This window comes from Acomys russatus, chromosome 5, assembly GCF_903995435.1.
Source record: "Acomys russatus chromosome 5, mAcoRus1.1, whole genome shotgun sequence".
In the NCBI taxonomy this organism is placed as follows: Eukaryota; Metazoa; Chordata; class Mammalia; order Rodentia; family Muridae; genus Acomys; species Acomys russatus.
The window spans coordinates 29561309-29576289 of NC_067141.1; the positions used below are offsets into that span (position 1 = coordinate 29561309).

A 14981-nucleotide genomic window follows, 5' to 3' on the forward strand; every position below is an offset into this window, starting at 1 on the left:
CAGCACTCGGGAGGCAGAGGCAGGCGGATCGCTGTGAGTTCAAGGCCAGCCTGGTCTACAAAGCAAGTCTAGGACAGCCAAGGCTACACAGAGAAACCCTGTCTCAAAAAGCAAAAAAAAAAAAAAAAAAACCACTAAAACAAGCAGCTGGCTAGGTGTCTCAGAGATGAAAGCACTTGCTGCTCTTTCAGAGGACATGGGTTTGGTCCCATGGCAGTGCACATGCGTCTTCTGGCCTCCACAGATGCTGTGTGTGCACAGTGTGTATATAGGCAAGCAGCTAAAACTCTAAAAGTAAAACTAAAACTTTAAAAACATTCCCTAGCTGAGCGGTGGTGGCGCACGCCTTTAATCCCAGCACTTGGGAAGCAGAGGCAGGTGCATCTCTGTGGGTTCAAGGTCAGCCTGGTCCACAGAGTGAGTTTCAGGACAGCCAGGATTACATAGTGAGACCCTGTCTTGGTATGGGGGGGAGGGCAGATGACCAAGCCTGGGAATGAGTGGACCAGACATCTTGAAGATGTCTCTCCTTTCCTGGGCTTCAATCTCTATTGATAAGTGGATTTACTGAACCGACAGCTCTGAGGCCCTTTTCAGCTTTGGAGAGAGCTCCTGGTTCTGCATCCTAAGTGCTGGGATTAAAGGCGTGCGACACCACGCCCAGCTGCTTCTGGTTCTTTTAATGGGAAATCCATGTGGCAACCCTCCGCAGTCTCCCAGGTCTGACCAATCTGTGCCCAACACAAAACCATAGGCTTCGTAAAACACTGTGAGCCTTATGCATACTCATTTTTGTCTGTAACTTGATTACAGTCTTCAAGCCCGAACTTTGTAGCTGACAATGCACTGTTGGAGTCCCACCAAGCAGAGGCAGTAAGCAGCCCAGCTTGACTTCGGCTTCAGACTGTCTCTGCCCCTCATCCCGTAGAAGTTAGAACTAGCTCCCCGACTCTCGCCCTAGGCTCAACGGGCTGGACGAAGCCTAGGTCCCTGAATGTGAAGAAGCTGAGAGAGCTCCTGGGGTCACTGGGTCGTCCAACTTCTGAGCAATGACTGAGTGACACACACGATCCGCTCAATTACAGTGAGAGCTGGGCAGGTGTAGAGGGGAGTAAAGGATCTTGAAAGGCAACGGGTCCACGGAACTAGTCAATCCACAGGGCTGCAGGAAACCTCCCCGTACCGCACAGCAGCTCCACCTCTGGGAAAGAAGCCAGGGAGAGCAGAGCTATAGAGTTGTGGGAAAGGGCATGGAGTCCATGCCACGCCCCCACCCCAAATTCAAACATGAGAATGATCTGCCCTCTGGTGGCCAAAGGGAGCCACACTGCCGATCCTGTGCCAGGTGTCACTTCTAGGACCAAATTCTGAAGAGCAGGGAGGAGAGAGGGACCTGTTGAAGGGTAAAGGCAGACACATTCAGGTGTCCCTCCCAACCCTGAATGAATCTGCCTCAAGACCCCATTCAAACCCTCACCTTTCTCTTGGTCACTCCTCTGCTCCTCTCCTCCTCTCCCAGTTGGCCCACCCAGACTCCATCTGGTCCAGCCTCTGGACACACCAGAATATCACGTCCAATTCCAGAGCCATCTGAAGTTAGCTCAACTCTCCGGTGGGCCAGGGACCTATGCAGTCACACGAAACCCCACTCTCAGAAGAGCTCCGGATTTGATTTAATGTAAAGTTGCCATTGTTGTGAAAAAAATTAGCAAAGGAGACACCTATGTTGTGTGGTGTATACATTAGATGTATACATTTGTATGGTTGTGCTCATGTGTGTGTGGGTACACTTGAACACATGTCACACTGACCAACATGGATTGTCTTTTCTCAGTCCCTCCCTGTCTTGGTTTTTGTTTTTGCTTACATTTATTGATTTGTGTATGTCTGTGTGGGGGGGCATATCCCACAAAGTGCATGCGGAGACCAGGGACACCCTGTGGAAGTTGGCTCTCCCTCCCACTGGAGTGGAAACTCAAGTCTTCAGGCCTGGGGGCAAGTGCCTTATCCACTAAACCATCTGTCTCACTAGTTTTCTAACTTCCTTTTGTTCCTTTCTTTGTTTGTTTTCTGGTTTTGAGAGTCCTGGCTATCATGGAACTCACTATATAGACCACAGGCTGGCCTCGAACTCACAACAATTTGCCTGCCTCATACGTGCTTGGATGCTTGGATTGAAGGCTATAAATAACCAACCATCTTGTTCTTTATCTTTTCTTTTTCTTTCTTTCTTTCTATCTTTTTTGTTTTGTTTTGTTTTGTTTTTTGAGACAGGGTTTCTCTGTGTAGCCTTGGCTGTCCTATACTTGCTTTGTAGACCAGGCTGACCTTGAACTCATAGGGATCCACCTGCCTCTGCCTCCTGAGTGCTGGGATTAAAGGCGTGCGCCACCACATACTGCTTCTTTTTTTTCTTCCTTCCTTTTTTTTTAATAAAAGCTGTATATGAATGTTTTCACCTGCATGTTTGCATATATGTCTGATCACTATGTGCAAGCCTGGCGCCCTCTGAGTTCAAAAGACGGTGTTAGATCTCCTGGAATTGATGCTATGGGCATCATATTATAGATGTTACAGTTTTCTTTCTTTCTTTCTTTGTTGTTGTTGTTGTTGTTGTTGTTTGTTTTTATTTTTCGAGACAGGGTTTCTCTGTGTAGCCTTGGCTGTCCTGGACTCCCTTTGTAGACCAGGCTTGCCTTGAACTCACAGCAATCCTCCCGCCTTCCCTGAGTGCCCAGTTTACAGATGGTTTATATGTCACCATGTGGGTGTTGGGAACTAACTCAAGTCCTCTGCAAAAGCAGTCAGTGCTCTTCTCTACTGAACAGTCTCCCCAGCCCCCAGCTGCTATTGGTTTTTGTCTGTTTGTTTGTGTTTTTGTTTTGAGACAAAGACTCTGTGTAGCCCTGGCTGTCCTAGAACTCATTATGTAGTCCAGGCTGGCCTTAAAACTCACAGAGATCCTCCTGCCTTTAACTCCTAGTGCTGGGATTAAAGGTGTGCACTTTTTGTGCCTGGCTTGAAGGACAAGTCTTTCACTGGACCTGGAGTTCAAATCGGCTAGGTTGGCTGGCAGACAGGTTCTAGGGACCTGCCTGTTACCACATCCTAGCGCCAAGGTATGCTCCCACACCCCAACCAGGCTTTTTATGTTAGTTGCTGGGGATATGACACAGGTCCCCATGCTTTCCTGGCAAGCATTTGACTGAGTTATCATCTCCCCAGACCCAAAGCCCCTCATTTTCATTTTGCACTGTGCCCCATAGTGACATACACCTTTATTCCCAGTACTCAGGAGGCAGAGGCTGGCTAATCTCTGTGAGTTCGAGGCCATCCTGGTCTAGTCTATAGAGCAAGATCCAAAACAGCCAGGGCCACACTGAGAAATCCTGTCACAAACAAAAAGAAAGAAAGAAAGAAAGAAAGAAAGGAAATGTAGGAAGAAGGCCTGTTGGGAATATTGTCAAGGGAATGGGCAGGAGAAAGGGAGTGGATATGATCAAGGTACATTGTTCATACGTAAGGAATTGTCAAAGAATAAATAAAATCCCAAAAGAAAATAAATAGAAGAAAAATAAGAACACAGAAAAACAAACAGATGGCTAAGGAGATGGTTTGGAAGGTAAGAGGTGACACTTGAACAAAGACTTCAAAGAAGCTGAGTATGGTGGCTCATGCTTGTCGTCTCAGTACTTGGGAGGTAGAGGCAGGAGGATCAGGAGTTCAATGCCACTTTTGTCTACATAGAGAATCAGATATCATCCTGGGCTACTTAAGATCCTCTTTCAAGCCAGTTGAGGTGGCGCACACCTGTAATCCCAGGACTCAGGAGGCAGAGACAAATGGATCGCTGTGAGTTCGAGGCCAGCCTGTTTTACAAAGCGAGTCCAAGACAGCCAAGGCTACACAGAGAAACTCTTGTCTAGAAAAACAAAAACAGACAAACAGACAAAAAGACATCACTTCTGTTATGGCTTTAACCCCACATCCCTTTTATACATTTTTCTAGAGGACCATGAAAAAATATATATTAAAAAGGAGATCTGGCCGGGCATGGTGGCGCACGCCTTTAATCCCAGCACTCGGGAGGCAGAGGCAGGCGGATTGCTGTGAGTTCGAGGCCAGCCTGGTCTACAAAATGAGTCCAGGATGGCCAAGGCGACACAGAGAAACCCTGTCTCGAAAAACCAAAAAAAAAAAAACAAAAAACAAAAAACAAAAAAAGGAGATCTGGGGGGCTGGAGAGATGACTCAGAGGTTAAGAGCACTGACTGCCCTTCCAGAGGCCCTGAGTTAAATTCCAAGCAACCACATGGTGGTTCACAACCAGCTATGATGTGATCTGATGCCTTCTTCTGGCCTTCAGGTGTACATGCAGGAAGAGCACTGTATACATAATAAAAAATAAATCTTTCTTTTTTTTTTTTTTTTTTTTTTTGGTTTTTCAAGACAGGGTTTCTCTGTGTAATAGCTCTGACTGTCCTGGAACTCTGTCTGTAGACTAGGCTTGCCTTGAACTCACAGAGATCCACCTGCCTCTGCCTCCAAAGTACTGGGATTAAAGGCCTGGCGCTACCACCACCCAGCCAATAAATCTTTAAAAAAAAAAAAAAGGGAGGGGGGAGATCTTTTCCACCATAATTTTAGAAGGAATAAGTGTTGCCTTATCTAATGAATACATCACCTATCTCATAATTTCTTTTTTGTTTTGTTTTCAAGACAAGGTTTCTCTGTGTAGCCTTGGCTATCCTGGACTCACTTTGTAGGCCAGACTGGCTCACAGTGATCTTCCTGAAAGGCGTGTGCCACCTCGCCCGGCTCTACAAAATACTTCTTTAAGAGGGCTATTGTGATTGCTCAGTAGGCTAGGGTACTTCCTGCCAAGCTTGATAACCTGAATTTAAGCCAAAGGGTAGAAAGAGAGAGAGAAAGAGAGAGCTCCCAAAAGTTGTCCTCTAACTTGCACATATCCGTGTGGCATGTGCACATACACACACAAATAAACTTTAGATTAAAAATCTTTATGAGCCGGGCGGTGGTGGCGCACGCCTTTAATCTCAGCACTTGGGAGGCAGAGGCTGGTGGATCGCTGTGAGTTTGAGGCCAGCCTGGTCTACAGAGTGAGTCCAGGACAGCCAAGGCTACACAAAGAAACCCTGTCTCGAAAAACAAAACAAAACAATCTTTATGACCCAGGCATGGTGGCAAATGTTTTTAATAGCACACTCTGCAAAGGGAGGCAGATCTCAGTGAGTTCAAGGCTAGCTGAATCTACATAGCAAACTCCAGCCCATCCAGGGCTACATAGTGAGACCCTTGTCTCAAACAAACAAACAAACAAACAAAAATACCTTTACAATCCTGGGCTGGAGAGATGGCTTAGAGGTTAAAAGCACTGACTGCTATTCCAGAGGTCCTGAGTTCAATTCCCAGCAACCACAAACATCTATAATGTGATCAGATACCCTCTTCTGGCATGCAGGTGTCATGCAGGCAAAGTAGTGTATACATAATTTAAAAAATCTTAAAAACAAAACAAAAATAAAAACCACAATCCTTAATCAAGGTGTTAGAAAGATTGTTAGGAGTTAAGAGCTGTTAAGAGCACTTGCTGCTCTTCCTGAGGATCCAAGTTTGGTTCCCAGAAGCCACATGGTGGCTCACACTGTCTCTAACTCCAGTCCTGGGGGATCTAATCCCTTTTTCTCACCTCGGAGAGCATGTACAGGGTACGCATACATACATGCAGGCAAAATATGTATACACATAACTGTTGGCACCGATTCCTTAACGATTCTACTTTATTAGGGATTCATTAAAGGCATATGCCTTCCTTACGACCTGACTACCCTAAACAGGAAGGGAAGGAGATTAAGGGAAACAGGAATGAAACCTTCTGAGTATCAGTTCCTCGGGGCAATTCCCCTGGCATAGTTCTCGGGCGTCTAGCAGATCATTTATCCAACAGAAGAAACGGTACCGTCCATGGACCAGACTTGGAGGTCTCCACTGCTGCTGCAAATCGTGAAACTCCGGGTGCCGTGGGCAGGCACCTCCGATCTCCAGCCCAAGCTCTGTCTTTTGTCTTGGGCTAATATTTCCTCCTTCTGAGTCTGTACTAATAAATCTAAATTAATACCTATGTATGTATGTGTGTGCTACCACAGCAGCGCCGCCACTAGGTGCTCTCCACCTTGGTGTAACCCACTCTTGAGAGTGTTTGCTTTGCTTAGCTTTGATAAATAAAAAACTCTTTTTTAAAAATATTTTTTATTAATTTATTCATATTACATCTCAATTGTTATCCCATCCCTTGTATCCTCCCATTCCTCCCTCCCTCCTATTTTCCCCTTATTCCCCTCCACCTGTGACTGAGGGGGACCTCCTCCCCCTGTATATGCTCATAGGGTATTAAGTCTCTCTCTTTTTTTTTTTTTTTTTGGTTTTTCGAGACAGGGTTTCTCTATGTGTAGCCTTGGCCATCCTGTACTCACTTTGTAGACCAGGATGGCCTCGAACTCACAGCGATCCGCCTACCTCTGCCTCCCGAGTGCTGGGATTAAAGGCGTGCGCCACCACGCCCGGCTTTAAGTCTCTTCTTGATAAACAATTCTTTATCTATGTCTGCTCACGCCTTTAATTTCAGCACTTGAGAGACAGAGCCTTGCAAATTAAGTTCCAGAACAGCCTACACTGTTACACAGGGAGACCCTGTCTCAAAAACAAAAAAGAAAAAACAAAAAACCCCACAACTGTTGGTTGCAGGATATTTGATCACACTATGAACCCCAAAATTGTGCTGTTTACTATAAAAACCTGTTTCTAGTTGTGATGTGGCTTAGCACACACCTTTAATTCAAGAGCTTTCTGCTAGAATATTCTAAACAGGATTAAATAAAGTCAACCATAGGTCAAGAGGTGGAACAAGCAACCAGTTGACAGGAAGTAAACATAGGGAAGAAACAAGACAGAGTCAGGAGGATAGATGGAAGGATGAGCAGGAGGTAGAAGCAGGGGCATTCAGTTTGAGGGATTTTTCGTTTTTTGGGTTTTCTTTTGTTTTTTAAGATTTATTTATTATTTATACAGTATTCTGCCTGCATATGTGTCCACAGGCCAGAAGAGAGTACCAGCTTTCATTATAGATGGTTGTGAACCTCCATGTGGTGACCTGGGAATTGAACTTAGGACCTTTGGCAGAACAGCCAGTGCTCTTAACCTCTGAGCCCTTTCTCCAGTACCATCCCCACATCTATGTGTCCCAGTCTTTTTTTTTTTTTTTAAGAAAGCATGGAAAAAGAGCCTTTCTTTTGGGGCACTGGCTGAGGAGGAAGATCAGCTGGGTATTTTCTCTGGCTCTCTGAGCTAGCAGGCTTTCACCTGAGCATCTGGCTCTCCGAGTCTGTATTGGCAGAATTGAATGGTTGGGATTTTGTTAAAGAACAGCGAGCATATACGATTGAGATTGTGTTACAAAACAAAACAACTGTCTAATTGTTTAGTCTCTTGACTAAACTCTTTCCTTCCAGAAGAAGCAAGCTGGTTACGCAGCTTAGCTGGTAGGTGATACACACAGAAACTTAAGGCCATTTTTGCTTTCATAGTTCGAGGCCAGCCTTGACTATGCGAGAGTATGTCTCAAAGTAAAACACAGGCAAGAAACTAAGGGACCCTGCAACAGATGGAGCCAAGATGTGACGAGCCCCAGCCACGCTTGGGAGGCAGCGCCACAGGCTTCCTTGGTAGAGTGACTAGGATAACCACAGGGACCATTCCCAGCTTTCTCACCTGAACAGAAAACAACAACAAGACCAACACAAAACAGACCCACCGAAGCTGCCCTTCATAGGAGCTGTGTGGGGACTAAGACACTGAGAGTCAGGATATCCTAGGCTCCATCTTAGGACAAGGTACCTCAGAACTGATCTGCCCCAGCTGGCCGGAGGCAAGAAGCCACGGGTAGGCAAGTGAGCTAGAGCAGAGGCATCTTCTGCTGCCGCTGCTACACTGCCACCCCCCTGGGCACTCTCAGAGGAGCAGGGGACAGTCCTGAACTGATCTCTCATCAACAGTCAGATGGCTGCCAGGCATGGTGGTTCATGCTAGTAATTCTAGCCCTTAGAGAGGCTGAGACAAGAGGATCTCTGTGAGTTTGAGGCCATCCTGGTCTACAAAGTAAGCCCAGGACAGCCAAGGCTACACAGAGAAACTCTGTCTTGAAAACCAAAAGAAAAAAGAGACCGGGTGGTGGTGGTGCACGCCTTTAATCCCAGCACTCGGGAAGCAGAGGTAGGCAGATCGCTGTTAGTGTGAGGGCAGCCTGGTCTACAAAATGAGTCTAGGACAGCCAAGGCTACACAGAGAAACCCTGTCTCAAAATAAAACAACAACAACAACAAGAGGAAGAGGATTGCTGATAGTGTGAGGCCAGCCTGGGTTACAGGGACAGAGGTGCAAAGGAGGGTTCTGGGGATATGTATTCATCAGTTGGTGCCTAGCCTGAACAAAACCTTGAGTCCCATCTCCAGTGTCAGACAACTGGGGCATGGTGGTTTACACCTGTAATCCCAGCACTTGGGAAATACAGGCAGAAAGTTCAGAAGTTAAAGGTCATCCTGGGCTATGAATCAAGTTGGAGGCCAGCCTGACTTACATAGGACTGTATCTCAGAAGGGGACAGGGGGCTGGTAAGATGGCACTGTAGATAAAAACATCTGATGTCGGGGCTGGAGAGATGGCCAAAGCTACACAGAGAAACACCTGTCTCAAAACACAACAAAAAACAAAAACAAAAAGAGAATAAAAGGAGGTAGTCAGAAGAGATGGCTCAGTGGTTAAGGTTTAAGAGTACTTATTGCTCTTGCAGAGTGCCTGGGATCAGTTCCCAGCACCCACAGGGACACTCAATCATCTGTGACTCTACCAGGGGATCTAGTGCCACCTTCTGACCTCCAAAAGCACTAGGGACACACACAGTGCAAATAAGAAAGCAAACAAAACATTCATACACACAAAATACTTTAAAATCCTTTATTTATTGACTGACTTATTGACGATTGATTGGTTGATTGATTGGTTTCTCTGTGCAGCCTGGGCTGTCATGAAATTCATTTGGTAGACCAGGCTGGTCTTGAACGCAGAGATCTGCCTGCCTCTGCCTCCTAAGTACTGGGATTAAAGGCATGAGCCACCACTGACTAGCTAGAGATCTTTTTTTTTTTTTTAAGTGCAATAATTATATGACTTATTGAAGAGTCTGAATCTCCTAAAGATACAAGCAGAAGTGCTTCCAGATGAAACGATGTCTGGAATATGCCTTAAAATAATCTGGAGTTATAGTAGACACGATATGGACCCAGCTTAGAGATCCACTCCCAAATGGATGGAGAACGGAACTGGTTTGCTGCAGTGGCTCACTGAAAGTAATCGAGCCGGGCAGTGTTGGCACATGCCTTTAATCCCAACACTCAGGAGGCAGAGGCAGGTGAATCACTGTGAGTTCGAGACCAGCCTGGTCTACAAATAGAGTCCAGGACAGTCAAGGCTACACAGAGAAACCTGTCTCAGAAAAACAAAAAGAAAGAAAGAAAAAAGACAAAAAAGAAAGTAATCCCAGGACTGGAAAGATGGCTCAGTGGTTAAGAGCACTGACTGTTCTTCCAGAGGTCCTGAGTTCAATTCCCAGCAACCACATGGTGGCTCACAACCATCTATAATGTGATATAATGCCCTCTTCTGGCCTGCAGGGGTATAAGCAGGCAGAGCACTGTATACATAAGTAAATATTTAAAAAAAAAAAAAAAAAAAAAGAAAGAAAGAAATCCCAGAATGTGAGACATTGAGGCAGGAGGATTGACACAAATTGGAGGCCAGTATGGATGAGACTGGCCTCGAACTCACAGAGATCTACCTGCCTCTGCCTCCGGAGTGCTGGGATTAAAGGCATGTGCCACCACTGCCCAGTGATCACTCTTTTTTTAAAACTTAAAATTTATTTCGCCACGACACCCAGCCTTTTTAGAGGTATTAATTTATTATGTCCACAGTGCTCTGCCTGCATGTACACCTGCACTCCAGAAGAGAGCACCAGATCACATTACAGATGGTTATGAGCCACCATGTGGTTGGTTGCTGGGAATTGAACTCAGAACCTTTGGAAGAGCAACCAGTGCTGTAAACCTCTAAGCCATCTCTCCAGCCTGGCATGATGACCTTTTTACACCTATAGTGAGCCCCTCCAGGGGCCCTGCCAGGCAGAATGTGATTCAATGCCAGGACTGATAGACAACAGCCCAGACACTGGAGATGGAGATGGTCTAGGCTTGGGGTTCTGATGCTTTTACTAGCCCTGGAAGACAGGTCACCATGTTCCTCCTCCTATGCCTCGATTGCCTTACCTGTGCAATGGGCACAATATAGGGTGACTCATGGCACAACCAGGGTAGGCGTTCTGCCTTTGATCCAAGGATTCCGGCAGTGTCTATTCCTTTTTGTTTTTCATTTTTCCTTATGAAAACTGGGCAAGCACTTTCTCTTTCCCTTTGCACTTCCTAGCCAGTCACATCAGACTGTGAATCACAGCTCCTGACTGATGCAGGTGAACACTGTCTCCCTCAAATGCCTCGTTGGGGAGTTGGCCGGGAGGGAAAGGCAGGGCTGCAGTGGACAAAGGGCAGCAAAGTCTCTTGCTAAGTGGTTTCATCCTCTCCATTCAAGCTGCGTCTTCTTTCCCCCTCCATTGCCTCCTGTGCTAATTGTAAGCCTGACTCTTCTGCAAGCTAAACCTTCCTTCTGCCATTTACTCTGTGCAGTTGGTTTTTGTTGTTGTTGTTGGTTTGTTTGTTTGTTTTTTGGTTTGGTTTGGTTTTTCAAGACGGTTTCTTTGTGTAGCCTTGGCTGTTCTAGACTCACTTTGTAGACCAGGCTGGCCTTGAACTCAGAGATCCTCCCGCCTCTGCTTCCGGAGTGCTGGGATTAAAGACGTGCGCCACCAATGCCCAGCTACTCTGTGCAGTTGTGTCCTTGATGCACAGAATAGAGAGGAAGCATCGCTCACTTTCATTAGACTCCAGGCTCTGTGACGCTCAAGAAATACTGTTTAGGAGCTGGAGAGAGGGCTCACTGGGTAAGAGGACTCACTGGGTCTTCCAGAGTTCCCAGGTTCAATCTCTTTAGCATCCACAAGTCAGCTCACAACACTTTTTTTTTCTTTTCTTTTTTTCTGAGACAGGGTTTCTTTTATAGTTCTGGCTGTCCTGGGCTTGATTTGTAGATCAGATTGGCCTCAAACTCACAAAGATCCACCTGCCTCTGCCTCCTGAGAGCTGAGATTAAAGGTGTGCGCCACCACACCCAGCTCACAACCCTTTTCAAACTCCAGATCTGATGGCCTCTTCTGCCATGCACATGGTACAGAAAGATACAAAGATCCGTGTGTGGTGGTGCACGCCTTTAATCCTAGCACTCGGAGAGGCAGAGGCAGGCAGATCTCTATGAGTTCAAGGCCAGCGTCGTCTACAAAGAAAGACCAGGACAGCCAGGGCTACACAGAGAAACCCTCTCAAAAAACCAAAATAAATAAATAAAAATACCTGGAAACAAAACACTCTTAAAATTTCTTTTAAAAATTTTTTTAAAGGATTATTTAGCAGTTAATGCCACGCGTGGTATCGCACGTCTTTAATCCCAGCACTCGGGAAGCAGAGACCAGCCTGGTCTACAAAGCCAGTCCAGGTCAGCCCAGGCTACACAGAGAAACCATGTCTCAAAAAACAGAATAACAAAACAAAAACCCAAGATTATTCAGCAGTTAACATCTTTTAGGTGTGGCTGTTTAGAATGTAAGGGCCAGGTGTGGTGGCTCATACTGCAATCTCAGCAGTGAAGGCAGGAGAACTGACGGCACAAGTTTGAGGCCAGGCTAGGCTGCCTATGAATCCCCCTAAAACTCCAAGTAGCATAGCTAAGGCAGCTGGGGCTCTCAGGGCACTAGGATTGTAAATCACACAGGTTGGAGCCCCAGAGGCTGATTAGGCCCTCAGCACCACTCTCCATTTTCCCCTGGAAGCCCACTTCAGCAGTGCAACACACCTGATGTCTGATAGGACAGACACCCTCATGCTATTCAGTCTTGGTAGTGTATTCCATAATAAACTCAGCAAACTAAGTACAAGTTTCCTTGCCTTATGTGAGACCACAGACATCCCCAAAATTTGTGTACGTATGCCATACATGCAGGAGCCCAGAGAGGCCAGGGGGTTGTGAGGCACCCTTAGAGCTGGAGGCCCAGGCCATTGTGAGCCACCGGAGGTGGGTACTGGGAACCACACTCAGGTCCTCTGGAAGAGCAGCAAATGCTTTAAAGCAGAGCCATCTCTCCACTCCTACTTGTAGAGGACCCGAGTTCAATTCCCAGCACTCACATGGCGGCTCACAACTGTGTAATCTAACTCCAAATGATCTGACACCATCACACAGACATGTATGCAGGCAAAACATAAACACACATTAAAAATGTATAAAAATTAGCTGGGCAGTGGAGGCGCAAGCCTTAAATCCCAGCACTTGAGTTCGAGGCCAGCCTAGTCTGTAAAGTGAATCCAAGATAGTTAAGGCTACACAGAGAAACCCTGTCTCGAAAAACAAAAACAAAACAACAAAAAAGTATAAAATTACTTTTATTTATGTGTCTGTGTGTGTGTATGCACAGAGGCCAAGAGTGTCAGATTCCCAAGAGCTGGAGTTACAGGCATAGGACATCATTGGATATGGGTGCTGATGGGCTTTTTTGGTTTTGTTTTTTTCGAGACAAGAGTTTCTCTGTGTAGCCCTGGCTGTCCTGGATTTGTAGACCAGGTTGGCCTTGAACTCAAGAGATCTACCCACCTCTGCCTCCCCAGTGCTGGGATTACAGGTGGATGCTGAAATTAAAGAGCAGCAAGCATTCTTTTTGTTTTGTATTTCTTCAAGACAGGGTTTCTCTTTTTATGTACCCCTGGACATCCTGAAACTCCCTCTGTAGACCAGCCTGGCCTCAAACTCAGAGATCCTCCAGCCTCTGCCTCCCAAGTGCTGAGATTAAAGGTGTGCGCCACACGCCCAGCTGCAAGCACTCTTACCCATGAGCCAAGCAATCTCTTTAAGCTTCCTTAACCCAATTTTTGTTTTGTGAGACAGTGTCTAGTGCATAGAGCAGACTGGTCTCTGAACTCAGTGATCAGCATGTCTCTCTGCCCCGAGTGCTGGAATTAAAGGTGTGTGCCACAGCAACTGGTGTCTGAGTACAGGTACCCAAGTTCCAGGTACACAGAGCTCAGAGGGCAACTTCTTCCACCATCTAAATTCTGAGAAGGAACCTCTGGTCATCAGATTTACATGGCATGTGCCATCTCACCAGCCCTCTAATAACAAATTAACCAACCAGGAGAGGGCTGTAGGAACTCTCAAATTGAGGCTAGTTGGTTATAGGTACAGAACCAGCCCAGAGACACTGAGCCCCTCCCCCTGAGGGGTGTGTGTTGTTTCTTACAGTTGTAACTGAGTTGTTTTAGGCTGTGCATAGAGAACACCTAGGAGGAGAATCATGCGTTTGAAACTGCCACAGAATGTATCAAAATGAAAAAAAGCCGAATGTTTGAGCTGTTAGCTTTATGAGAAAAAAGTTAACGCAAAACAAACACCTAGACACCAAGATGGCATTTGACAGACATTTATTGAGCACTTACGTGCCACGTCCTACGCAGGGCACCAGAAACACCAAGTCAACGTAATGTGGTCCCTGGACCACAGAGTTCACAGTCTAGGACAAGCCAGGTTCACACAACCAAAGAGGGGCATTTGGGTCACCATTTTACAACACAAGGTTCAGTAAGTTTCCTCAATACTTTGTGATAGACAGGATGTTTTAGAAACAAGTTGGCATAGACGTAAACAGGCAATTGCAGGGACAGAAACCACCTCGCACTCCAACACAGTGCTTCCAGAGACAGTGCGTATCAGGGTTAGGGAGTATACAAATTGTGCTAACCTGCAGAGACAGGTGTAAACCCAGGAGTCCTGTGGCCCACCTCACTTCACACAAAGGCTGGGGACACTGGACAAGGACCCTCTACATTCTGGGGTTCCTCCTGAGAACATCAAATGGCTTCCAAGGGCCAATCCCCAGTAATCCAGTGTGAGATCTAGCTTAAGCCAGCACACAGCACACCCTGACTCTTCCTGCTAAGAGATGAGCCACCTTCTTCACCTCTCCCTCAGTCTTTATACCCACAGGAGCAGCCAAACAGCCAACAGTGTGTGGTGGCCCCACTCCTGCATACTTCTTGGGGGTTGCTGCCCACTCCCCCCAGGGTTTCTCTGTGTATCCTTGGCTATCCTAGACTTGCTTTGTAGACCAGGCTGGCCTCAAACTTTGCAATGATCTGCTAGTGAAACCTAGGGTTTAATAGTAAACAACCTGGGAGGGTCATTTCACCCCAAATGCAAAACCTACTGACTAGGTCTGTGCAGGGTTAGCTCAGGAAGTCCCAAATCTGCAGACCTGAGGTGGACTTGGGAACAAAAACGAACTGTGTAGTGGAATCTACAGACCTGCAAGAAAGCAGGGATGTGCCCCCTTTTCATCAAAGGGGAGGTGCCTGTGCGGGCTGGCCAGCATCAGGCTCCAGTAACTCTTAGCTCCTTGGGTGTGAATAGCCCCAGCTCCATAGAAGCTTTGCTTGGACAGAGGCCTACTAGGTGGGTCAGTAGGTCAAATAAATGTTTCTCTCAGTTGACTGACACCAAGTTAAGTAGGTCCAGAGGTTCAAGTAGGCTCTAATCTGGGGGGGGTCTCTGGCTCCCACCCAGGATACTCCCTTTCCTGTCCTTCATGCTGCTCTAAGAATCCTCCCTCTCCCCAATGACAGCCCAGACAGATCTTTTAATAAAAAAAAAAATAATTTATTGTCAACAAAGGCAATATATACAACAGGACAACAGAT

General features: G+C 46.5%; 1 protein-coding gene across 1 annotated transcript in view; it reads left to right on the plus strand.

The window, feature by feature from the left end:
* Positions 1-14981, plus strand: part of Macrod1 (mono-ADP ribosylhydrolase 1) — an 899697-nt gene that overhangs the window by 293621 nt on the left and 591095 nt on the right. The window lies entirely within an intron of this gene.